Here is a 12783-nt window from a genome sequence, read left to right on the forward strand (position 1 = left end):
TACATAGAGTAAGGTACTAGTCATCATAACCTTTCGGTAGCTAATAGTGGATGCAGTTACGTGCTCTACTGAAAACGTGGTTGTTTCTGGGATTTCCGGGGCTTCAGTGATCCTGGAAAGTAATCTGCGTCTGCGTAGATGGACGACCGCTTAGGTCAATTAAACTAAAGAGATCACATACTACGTCAATTTATCATTGAAGATAATTCACCAGCTGTTATTCAATTAAACATTGATAGGCGCCGCAATCATCCACAAATGCTTTTGGAAAGCCCTCCAAATGATTAAAAAGCAAATGTGTGTATATACTTATGTTAATTACCGGAATATACAGGAAATAAATCACATATACTAACTTAACGCCTGCGCCATTCTTTGATTGTCCGATATCAGTGAAAACATGCTTAGCCTGAAGTAGGGAATAACACACACTTTTTTTTATCATGAATGGAAATTTAGCATTTTTTCCACCATACTAAACACACGCTGTCACTCGGGGCTAATAAGTAATCTTCTGGTGTAAGTCAAACACATTTGTCTTTAGAATATTTTAATCAAAACTATGGATACTGCGGCAGCAGGATTTTAAACTTGGTAATTATCGCGAAGCAAACGCACGACACTGTGTATACTGTTACAAAATAATTTGTGTGGTATGCAAGGGCTGTCAACTGTTACCATTTGCTTTTAGGCTTTAAATGTTTCCATAAAAATTGATACACCAGTCTGTCTGTGGATCAAGTATGAGCTGTATCTCATTCACTTTTTGACGTCATATGTGTAGCACATATATTACATTTTTTAACTGACTTTAGCCATTTCGTATAAGAAAGTACCCCTAAAAGCACAAACATTTCTAAGCTGCACTGCGACAGGAAATTCGCTAGACATAGACGCTGTAAGAAATTGGTGGAGGTTTTGAAGCAACTTAGGAACGGCAGAAAACTAATAAAATGACGATGTCTATAAGAAATGTGTATATAGCCGTCTGAAGGTGGGCGTATCTATTCGATTAGATTAAGCAGTAGAATAAGAGTTTTAAAAACGTTTGCGGGTGGATACAATTTCAATCAACGAAGATATTCGATAGCATTGTTGATCACGTCGTACTGACTAAACGCACATCCACGACTGAGAAGGGTAGCATCGACCGGCGCCTACGAGCGTCCTGTTGGGTAGAAGGGAGCAGGACGCGCTGCTACTGGTCGGAGAGGACCAATCAGGGACGGCAGCGGACGCAGTGCGGCAGCGCAGTGGCGAGCTGAGGTAGGGCGGGGCGGGGCGGAGGAGCGGCTGCGACTGCGATGTGGCGGGAGACCAGAGCGGCAGCCCGGACTGGTCCGGTCCTGTCCTGTCCTCAGGAGGCGGCGAGGCTGCCGTGGCAGGCGAACAGGCGGGCGCGGGCCAGGGCGACACCAGTGCCCCCTGTGAGATGCGCAGGACACCGCCGCAGCAGCCGGCGGGCGGCGCCACCGGACAGGGCGGCGGCTCGGCGCAGGTGGCGGCGGCGGCCGGGGGCGGCGGGGGTGGGGCAGCGGCAGGAGGAGGAGGAGGAAGCGGCAGGGCGCCCGCCGAGGGTGGCAAGGCGGCGGGAGGGGCGGCCTGCGCTGCCAGCGGAGGCGGCACCAGGGTGACGCTGCGCCTGCACCAGGTGAAGGCGCGCGGCGACGACAAGCGCCGCGGGGGCGGCGCCGCAGCATCTCAGGAGGCGTCAGAGGCCGCCGCCCAGTCGTCCGGAGCAAACAGGTGTAACTGCTCTTCATTTTCTGCTGTACAGTAGGTTGGCCACTTTGCCACCAAAAACTGTTTGGTTAATCAACCGAGTAACAACGTCTTACAGTAACTACATCACTGTGTGTTATTTACTTTTCATATATAACAGGGTGGCATTCTTGGGCAGGCTTGTGGACTGACAATACAGTATACACTGAGGTGTCGTGGGATACCTCCTTGTATCACATAGGACCTCCTTTTGCCCGGTGTAGTGTAGTAACTTCACATGGCACAGACTCGACAAGTCGTTGGAAGTACCCTGTAGGAATATTGAGCCGTGCCGCCTCTGTAGCAGAATTCTGTACACGAACTGACCTCTCGATTATCTATCATAAATATTTGACGGGCGACCAAATAATTTACTCGAATTGTCCAGAATGGTCTTCAAAGCACTCAAACCAATCACAGATAGTTGTGGCCTAGTGACGTGGCACATTCTCTTCTGTAAAAACTCTATTGTTGTTTAGAAACATGGCATCCATGAATGGCTGCAAATGGTCTCCAAGCAACCGAACATCACGATTTGCAATCTACGATTGGTTCTCTCGTAAATACAGCCCACACCATTATCGAGCAACCGGCAGTGTGCACAGTGCCTTATTGAGTACTTGATTCCGTGGCTTCGTGGTGTCTGCACCACTCTCAAACCCCATCATCAGCTCTTAACAACTGAAATCGGGAGTCATCTGATCAGGCCACAGTCATGTAGGGGCCAACTGATACGGTCACAAGCCCAAGAGAGGCACTGCAGGTGGTGCTGTGTTTTTAGCAAAGGTACTCGCATCCTTCGTCTGCTGTCATAGCCCATTGACATCAAATTTCACCGCATTGTTCTAACAGATACATTCATTGTACGTCCCACACTGACTTTTGTGATTATTTCACACAGTGTTGCTTGTCTGTTAGCACTGGGAGCACTATGCAAAGCTTATACCTTCTCTCAACTCTGGCAATACACTATTAAAGTGAAAAATTCAAAGTTGCACCATGGTTTGGAGTCACCATTACATTGTATTTCCTATAATGGCTGGATAGGTCTGTTCAAATTTTAGAGGAATTCAAGGCATACCATGTCCTATAGGGCCATGTCTAGTAAAGCACTATCATGTCAAACCAATCTTTGCATTGATGACAATTTATCTTAATGTATCTTACACAATATCTGTTGCTGGAAATAACTGTCATTGTCAAGTTACTGCTCAATTACATCTTATATAGGATAGTTGACATATTCTGTATTAGCTTCTGTATCAAAGAACATCTCAGTTCTTCCAGCAAACTCATTTTATGACCTGTATTTAATTCTTGGAGTGCTTTTGAATTTTATCGTACGTTTCCAAATGAAGTCGTGTATTGTGTATGTGTATAAGCACTCATTTGTTTAGAATATGTGGCACAGGATTCCTCATCTTTATGTTCTCGGTGAGACATAAAACATTTTACAGGTTTGCACATATCCAAATAGGTCATGATCTAATTTACATTCAATATTATCTTCTGATGCAGTTGCTTGGATGTATAAATTCTGTTACCTTGCGTATTATGTAGAATTTTACAATGTTTTGTGATATGCTGCTGATGATGTGTGGGATGATAGCTATGTACATGTGCACGCGTGCTCTCTCTCACTCTCTCTCTCTCACACACACACACACACACACACACACACACACACACACACACACAAAACATGCACTGCTGGATAAAGTATGCCCTAATTTTTTAATGTGTCAAAGTCTTTACCCATTGCACCTTTCAGTCCTTCATGTTTTCTGTCACAAACCCATCTTCCATTAAGTAAACTTTTTGTCCTTTCCACAGCCCCATCCAGATGATCCTGACTCCCCCCTCCCCCCTTCCACACCACTGCAAAACACACACACACACACACACACACACACACACACACACACACACACACACACACACAAAAAATTGTTTCTTTTCCAGTTTTTGCTACACAGATATTGAAAATGTTGCTTAAATTATATTATTGAAAAGTATTGCACGCATCGAATTAAGTGCATCATAGGACTAAGTAAATAACAAGCAGCATAAACATTCCCAAAAAAATTGGAAACAAAACAAAATCTATATCGTATTGTTATTGGCTACTAATATATATGGGTTTTATTATGATGTATAATAAAAAATAAATTTTATTTGCTCCTCACAAATTATTGATAATTCATAACTTACTAATTATAAATAAAAGAATAGGGGCTATAATTAAGAGATGAGAAAATATTCGTTTCCAGAACTGAGTTTTTATTACCCAATTTGTAAAGAAATCAGGAAATAACCATTCTTTCATCCAACACTACCTATATAATTTTACAAAATTTTCTTTTGTTTGCAACTTCCTGGTGTAAAATAGCACACTACTTGGCAGTACATCAGAAAGGGATGGGGGGCTAAGAAGGGAGCTTAACATTTTTCTTCCACTATTTCGTTTCAGCTGACATTCTTAAGAAATGTTCAGTCAAGATTATTGTAAATGCAGATAGCAACACTTCAGCATTATCAGTAGCAGGCAAAGAACTGTGTTTATTTGATGACAAAAGCTGTTTGCCCAGTTGAAATGACAACATAGGGTACAATAGGAATACTAAAAATTCATGTCTCGTAAGTAAATTGTTTTCCTGGTTGGATGACTTAAGTGTGACAGGTGGGTGTGCAAGTCAGGATGTGAACAGAGTACTAGTACACAGACTTATTATGTTTGGTTAATAATAACATGCATAGTAATTAATATTATCTAGAAAGAAAACTTTAGAATTGACCAGATTGGCAGAAATATCGTCTTTATGTCTGAGAAAGAGACAAAATGAGGTAGTAACAACAGATAGCCCAATATTCATGCAAGTAGATTCGGACCCTATGGCAGAGGACTCTTAGCAGGAAGCTTGTGCTGAATAAACAGTGCTTTGAGGATGAGTACTCTGTGTGGTCAAATGAGGTGGTCAGTCAGTCAGTTTTGTTCGGTGCAGATGTTGCACAATCTGCGCATTGTCCACTGATGAATGACACCCATTAACCCTCAAATACTACCCTTCCAGATATTACTTTAGCCCTACCTGTGGTACTGTAGAACCCCTTAGTAAAAACTTAATAAATAAGGATTCAAAATTAAAGCATGTTATTTTTTACAGTACTAATTGTACTGTACTAATTTTTACAGTACCGGTACTAATTGTTTTGTATATCAAAGAATCCTTTGCTTTGTTTATTGTCCTTCATTTGTGCATTTTGGACATGTTTTGTCCTGACTTATTGTGCGTACAAATTTTTTGGTACATATTACAGCAAGTTTTACTGTCACAGTCCTTGCTTTGGGTACAGAAGGCTAATCTCCCTGAAATAGTGTTCCTTTGGATTGACAGTCACTGCTGTACTGTTATGCCCAGAATCCCTCTGACCATTTCTTGAAGATTACAAGACAAACTTGGATCAAAGTGGTCATATCAAATCAATAACTTACTTCTTTTTCATCAATTCAGCATGGATTCTTTAGATTTTGAATCGGAAACCGATGGAAGTACCATAGAGTTGATTCCAATAAGTTCTTGGATCTGTGATGCGGTATTACATATACATAACATCGTGACATCATTTCAAAGCTACGAATGTTTCGTATTTTGTGTGGAGCAATCAAGTGGAACTTTCTGAATAGCAGATGGGAGTAATTGCAGTGCCATTATGGAAATGAATACCAAACACCAATTCAATAAGAGAACAGAGTAGAATCTGCAGAAATGAGACACCTTAAAAGTGTGGTGGGCTCTACCTTACTGGATAGGAAGAGAAGTGAAGACATTAGATGAGAACTGAAACCTCAATGTAATTAAGTACAGAATGAATTGGAAGGAACATGTGGCAAGAATGGATGGGGCCGGACTTCCAAAGACGTTGCTAAACTACAAGCTGAAACATGTAAGAAGCAACTATGAATGAACAAAGAAGAGATGGCTAGACTGATACGTTTTAGTGCAGAACAAATCATTCGCTTTAATTTTTGATCATGGATCTTCCCATCTCTTCTGTCATGTGCAAAGAGTTTGCAGTTGTTGACCATGAGACACTCATACATGCCATGGAACTTTCTGTAGTTTGGAAATACACCCCCCCCCCCCCCCCCCACACACACACACACACACACACACACACACACACACACACACAAACACACACACTGCTTGGTTGAGATTTAAATCTTTCGCAAAATGTCTCAGTTATTATTAATTTGCTTACTGCAAAATGTGCCTTCAGTTTCTATGGTTCAAGGATAGAGAAGATAGTAGTGCATTAGTTGTTTTGGTTACATTCCTGAAAACTTTAAATTAAAAAGATGCAACAATGACTCCTGTTCACTTCAGAAATAAAAATATTAGGAAAACTGTAAACAGTTAACATCTGGCTTTTCATTGGAACACACACACACACACACACACACACACACACACACACACACACACACACACACACACAGAGAGAGAGAGAGAGAGAGAGAGAGAGAGACTTTTGGTCACTAGCCACGCCTGATCTCTAATAAACAAAGGATACAAATGACAACAATAAAGTAAATGGGGTGGAGAGGTGGCACACTTCTTAACACTATTGCAGGCCCAGCACCTGCCAGCAGTGCAAACTGCACTTAACTTTACTCTGTTAATCCTCCATGTGTGTTATTACATTGTTGGATTCTCCTCTTTGTGCACAGTCAGTATGATTATGCTGCAGTCTCACTGCTGGCACAGCACCGGTGCAGTCTGGCACTGATGAAACAAACTTACTAATTACTGGCACATTTAACCTGCAACAAACCTGCCCTCTCACTGCGATTTGGTTGGATACGTGCATTCGGACATGTCCATATGGCATGATTGACAGGCACAGTGAAATTCACAGTCCACTGAGATTTGGTGCAAGAGCTGGGTTAAACATTCAGCATAGTGATTAACAAAGAAACTTTAAGGTTTGTGATGCCTTAGCACATGTCAGTGTTTCATTTACACTAGAATAAGAATAACAACAAAATACGGCATTATTCCAGCAGTCATAAGGCACCGGATGCTTGAGCAATGAAAGTCTATGACAACAAAGCATATGTTTGTTTAGATAGGGATTCAACTCGTAAGAAGAGAGTAGGCAAAATTAGTAACAACTCCCGTAATATTATTAATCAGTCACAGAGGGTTTATACGTGAAATCTCTTCTTATTTACACAGCAAACTGTACCAATGAGAACTTGGGAGCAGCAAAATACTGGCTGGAGGGGCAAGTGAATTCCATAACCCCTCCACTTTTCAAGTGTGATTTCTCCATGGTCACACTTCACCCCAGTTCTCACTCAGCAAAAATCAGAAGGTTTTGGTTAAATAGTATATTTGCTTCAGTGTGAACTTGACTACCTTTAAGATCCTACAAACCATTGTCAAATAGCAGCAATAACTCTGTTGTTGAACATAAATGAGCTATGTATGTGGCAGCTGTGTGAACTTAACTCACACATAAATAGTGTTATTTATAGATGTCATCTTCGCAGTAACAGTTTCTTTATGTTCACACTTGGACAAAATGACAATTGCAGGGCAAGGAAAAAAGCTTCTTGTCATAGTCAGTGTAGAAGAACTCGCCTACTTTTTTTGGCGCCTCTCAGGGACCATTCTTTCGTGTGTGTGTGTGTGTGTGTGTGTGTGTGTGTGTGTGTGTGTGTGTGTGTGGCGAGCATGGGGCCCCAAGCTATTGCAGCACCTACTTCCTTTCCTGTGCTGCAACCTTTCACCTCAGATTACTCTTCTTACTCTCACTGCCTTTCCCACTGTCACAGCATTTGATGTTGACCCTGCAATTCCACAGGTTCTGCTTTCCTTTCTTGGAATAACCATTTATTTAGTTTACATCACCTTCCAGCTGAGGTAATTTTTCATTCCCTTGTGGGTCTTTTTTTCTGAATTTCTTCACTAGTGTCAACTGATTGGGGAAGAACACCTTAAATATAGTGTACTACATAAATCATCTGTGCCCAATATCTGCGTAGGCCCTTCTATGCATTTCAAAGCAAATGCAGCAGCCAATCTGATTCAGTTGAGCTGTTACATACTCTTTCGATTATGCCCCGTAACAATGCAAGGATCACACTGCTGATAATGTTAACTCCCCACTTGTCGAGGACTAGATGTCAGTTTTCCTGGGGGACTAGGATTACCAGCAGTGGCCACCATGTCAGAAGGCCTTTGTTGCTGTGGCTGAACAGTGTCTGTGAGGATAGCCCTTGATCGGAGTAGGTGGCATCTGGGCAGAAGTTTCGTACATTGTACATATCACATTACACAAAAACAATGGCTGTTCTGATCTGTCAGTCCTATGAACAGGTCTAGACATTCAGTGCTGAATGGGTGTGTGTCCCAGGGCTGCTCATACTTCATCCATTGCCATGCTCATCATGGATAAGCCCTTGAAAGACTTGGTCAGCAAAGGCTGTGAAGGAGGAGGAGGAATTGAGAGAAGGTTACTCTGGTGACCCTGGAGGCACCAGATCGCTCTACACAGTCTGATTCTGAACAAATGCTCATTGATGTGACAAGCAGCCAACCTCGGGTGTTACTGGTCCTCCTGTATCCTTCAAACCTAACATTGAGACCCATAATGTTATCAACATTATCAGTATGGATATTACTGTCACCTGCAAGAACTACACATTGTTTCCTCATCTTCTGCAATTAGAGTTGCCCTAAAGGAACACATTTCACCGATGACCATTCCCCAAACACCCCGTGGTTATCGTGCATTCTGTCGGAACCGTGCTGGCCCTGGGAGGCCATACATTGGTTCACACAGATGTTGTTAATGTGGATTCCCCTTTGTACCATATTGGAAGCAACAGCAATTCGGATAGAAACGACCTCAGCAGTCATCATTTGCAATGTTTATCTCCATGCAGGCCGCTTAGATTGAGTTGACCACCGTATTCCAACAACCCTCCCCTCTCCTCGTACTTTGGGACTTCAGTGCCCACCATGCCCTGTGGATAAGCACCACTTCATCTGACTGGGGCCTTCTAATTTACCAGATTCCTACCAACCATGATCTGTGTCTGCTCAGTAATGGTACTTCCATCCACTTCAGTGCCACCCATGCGACCCTTTCAGCTACCGACCTAGTGACCTTTTCCCCTAGTCTCGTGGCTTTGCTACATTGGTCACTACATGGCAGTCTTGGTGACAGTGACTGCTTTCCGGTGATTCTGACACTTCCTTGCCACAACCACATGGACAGACTACTACACTGGGTGCTTCAAAGAGCCAGATGGCAGTTGTATACCTCTGCTGTTACCTTCACTGCCCCGTCTGATTGCATCGAAGAGGTTGTGCAAGACGTCTCCAACATGATTACCCATGGTTCTGGAACTGCTATTCCCCTTTCTGGAGGTTCCCTCCATTGTTGGCCAGTGCCATGCTGATCCAAAAACATTGCAACATCTGTTTAAGATAATCATAGAGCCCTGCAACATTTCAAATGACGTCCTTCACAGACCAACCTCATTACTTTTAAATGAGTTTGTGCTAAGGCCTGCTATGTAATCAAATGCAGTAAAGAAGGAATGCTGGGAGTGCCATATCTCCTCCCTGAGAATGCATGTCTCTTCATCCCAAATGTGGGCTGGGCTCCGTAGTCTTCAGGACTGCCAAAGATCCACAACCATGCCAGGTCTCTTCCTTTGGGATGGTTTTGTGTACTGGTACTTACTGATACGTATTTCTTGCTGAACACGTTGCAACATTCTTTGTGACAGCATCAGCGTCTTCTTATTACACAACCTTCTGGATGCGTAGGGGATGAATTTGACATCCCCTCTCCTCCACCCCTTGGAATGTGAAATCATATAATGCAGTGTGACTGGGAATTTCTTGAGGCTCTTGCCTTGTCTCACAATATGGCTCTGGCCATGATTCCATTCACAGTCAGACGAAAACAACATCCAACTGTTACTCATTGGCGCCATCTCCTCAGGGTCATCAACCATATTTTGCTTGATGGTGTCTTTCTTTTGTAGTGATGAGATAGTGTTATTGTTCCAATCCTTAAGCCAGGCAAAACCCAACATCCAATGACAGTTACCAGCAGAATAGCCTCACCAATGTGCTCTGCAAATTGCTTGAAGGAATGGTTGCTCACTGTTTACACTGGGTACTTGAATCTCAGGGCCTTTTGTCTTCCATCAGTGTGGTTTTCTGGAGAGACAATTCACAACCGGCCATCTGGTTAGTATGAAAATGGCACTCTGATAGGCTTTTTTTAAACATCAAACTTCAGTGCAGTATTTTTTTCATCTGCAGCAGGCTATACAACACTGCCTGGCACCATTACATTTTACTTAATACCAATTTTTATTCATCATTGTTAATCCCACCAGTTGTTCTGAGTTGGAATTTGTACTTCATTCAGCTGTCATCAGGACCATGAGAACAATGTCCTGCAGGGTTTTGTGCTTAGTATCAAACTCTTTGTCGCCACCAGCCATGGATTGATGACCTCTTTCTGGTCACCTGTCACACTGCGTTGCATGTCAATGACCTTTGCATTTGGTGCAGCTCTCAATCTGTATCCTCGGCTGAACATCAGCTCCAAGGCACCATCAGACAAGCTTCTGCTTGGAGCTCATGGTTTCCAGTTCTCTCCTGCAAAAATGCAGGTCATGCATTTTTGTCATTGTACCACAGTTCGTCATCATCCAGAACTCTGCTTAGGTAGCTAGCCCTTGGATGTTGTTGCACAGTCCCAACAGCACTTGGACACTGTTGACGAGTCCCAGTTTTATTTTCATTTGAATGAAGTTTGTTCAGTTTCACAAAAGTATTTGAATTCAGTTTTGCCGCATCTATTTGCATTTTTAGGTTCCAGTATGGTATGCTTTGATTAATAATGCATAATACAAGCTGTATTATAATATGTAAAGGTGGAAAGATTGTTTTTCACCAAATAAGAGAGCACTGAACAGTTGGCAGGCACATGGAATAGGTAGTGTAACCCCTCCCATCCCCTCCCAACACTGAGTGGCTGTCGTCCCACTTCCAGGGCTGGTTCAAGAACATTTTTTCATACAAGCGATGTACAGTTGGCACCCATCCCTTCACCCCGTTTCCCTGTTAGGCTTTCACCTGTGTCAGTTTTTGTTTCTTATTCTGGAACTCAGTATATACTGATCGTGCACTTAGGTGCAGTTACTCTTTAATGGATGGACAAATGTAGCAAATACCATTTCTGTATGCAAAAGTGAGAAAAATTTGCAAAAGTCCGCTATGTAGACAGGATGTGTGTAATGTATTTACATGCTGTGAGTTGCATACTGCCTCACACCAAAGTCTTTGCAAGCTGCTAATATCATTATATCATACCAATTTACATCTGTCAGGTTCAGTGTGAGCTCACAAACTGTCAGTGCCTGCCAGATAACAACCATGAAATGGAAAACAGTCGAAAAATTTATCTTATTACGTCACATTTAATAGATCTGATTTGCAAACTTGGAAGCTGTCTACTATTTGGACATTACAAACTGTTTGACTACAACTTGGTTGTGGTTCTGCATACTGTACTAGACACTGGCAGCAGACAACCCATAAGTTAACATTGCTTCAACTGAAGTTCTTGATTCTTAAATAACAGATCTCGTCAAGCATTGTCTGTCTGGTATTGTATGTAAGGGATCCCACTATGGAGTTGTTGATATACTGATGTAATAATCTAAACAGTAAGTTTCATTTCAAGATAAAAATGCCGATTTTCTCTCCCTTCTGAAAGGCTTGGTTTTCTTATCCAAATACTGAGTGAGTTTGCACCTACTATAAATGGATAGTTTGTTATTGTTGGATCCTCTCTTTGTTACTTTTCCCAAAGATACATGTGTCTGGAATTATAGAGTTCTTTGATCTTGGTATTTTGCTGGTATATGTTGCATCTTTCAGCTGTGACAATGTACACTATTTGCTCCACCCTTGTTGCAGGCCAGGGGCAACAGAAGAAGCGGCAGAGCCGGAGAGTGGCAGCTCGTGTCCGAGCTCTGCAGATGTTGAGGGTGGCAGTCGGGAGGAAGGTGTTACAGGTGCCGGCAATGTCAATGTCACAGGAGAGACGGGCAGTGCCACTCTGGATGATGCTGTCTCTTCTTCTGTTGCGCTCAAGAGAACTCATGACCCTGACACAGCCCCTGGTAAGTTCTTCATGTTGCGGGTGCTTTTTGCCTGTTTCTGTTGTACATGTGTAGCTCGGAAGGTGGCAGTAGATACAAATCTGTTTACCTGTTACATATGGTACACTAATTGTCTATCACAGATGGAACACTAGATGCCCTGATGCCATGTTTATAGTCACTGAGTAGATGTAATTTAACTGCATCGCATTTTAAAATGGGTTTTGAAGTGGATTTTCCACATTTTCTGAGAGTGCTAGCAAGGGTTTCTTTTACCATCCTACTGCTCTGGTACCAACATGTGTAACTCACTATGGTATGAAAATTGCTCTGTATGAAGTTCAGAGTGGAGCCTCGTAGACCCCGGGGATATCTAGAAAATGTGGAATTTATGTTACAAATAATTAATTGTTACAACCAATAGCATACATATTGGAAATATTGCTTGGGAATGTAGCAGATATTGGTAAATTACCTATTGAGGCAGCTTTGGACCTGAAATTGCTGGAATATGTAATGACGTACACAGTAAGGCCTTTGTGAAAGTGATTTCTGAGGCAACAGTGGCAGAAACACCTAACAGAAAACATGAAATGTTTTAGTTCTCTGTTGTGTTGATACTGAGAAATTTTGTGATCAGAGCTGAAATACAGGAATATTACATATGAGCTTTAAATAAAAACTTGAGTGTATAATGAAGCTTTGAGAAAGTACATTAGGTTAATTTGTATACAGTCAAAATAGTAAAACACTTTTGGCATTCACACACTTAAGGGCCATTTGTGGGAAAAACGGAGTAAATTTACAGTATTAGTCAT

General features: G+C 42.3%; 1 protein-coding gene across 1 annotated transcript in view; it reads left to right on the forward strand.

The window, feature by feature from the left end:
* Positions 1 to 1562: 1562 nt before the first annotated feature.
* LOC124794731 (ankyrin repeat domain-containing protein 12-like) overlaps positions 1563 to 12783 on the forward strand; it is a 59453-nt gene continuing 48232 nt past the window's right edge. The window contains exons 1-2 of the mRNA XM_047258326.1: positions 1563 to 1746; positions 11781 to 11986. The gene's annotated coding sequence lies outside the window, so the exon portion shown is untranslated. The remainder of the gene's footprint in view (positions 1747 to 11780; positions 11987 to 12783) is intronic.

The sequence above is a fragment of the Schistocerca piceifrons genome, chromosome 4 (genome assembly GCF_021461385.2).
Source record: "Schistocerca piceifrons isolate TAMUIC-IGC-003096 chromosome 4, iqSchPice1.1, whole genome shotgun sequence".
Classification (NCBI taxonomy): domain Eukaryota; kingdom Metazoa; phylum Arthropoda; class Insecta; order Orthoptera; family Acrididae; genus Schistocerca; species Schistocerca piceifrons.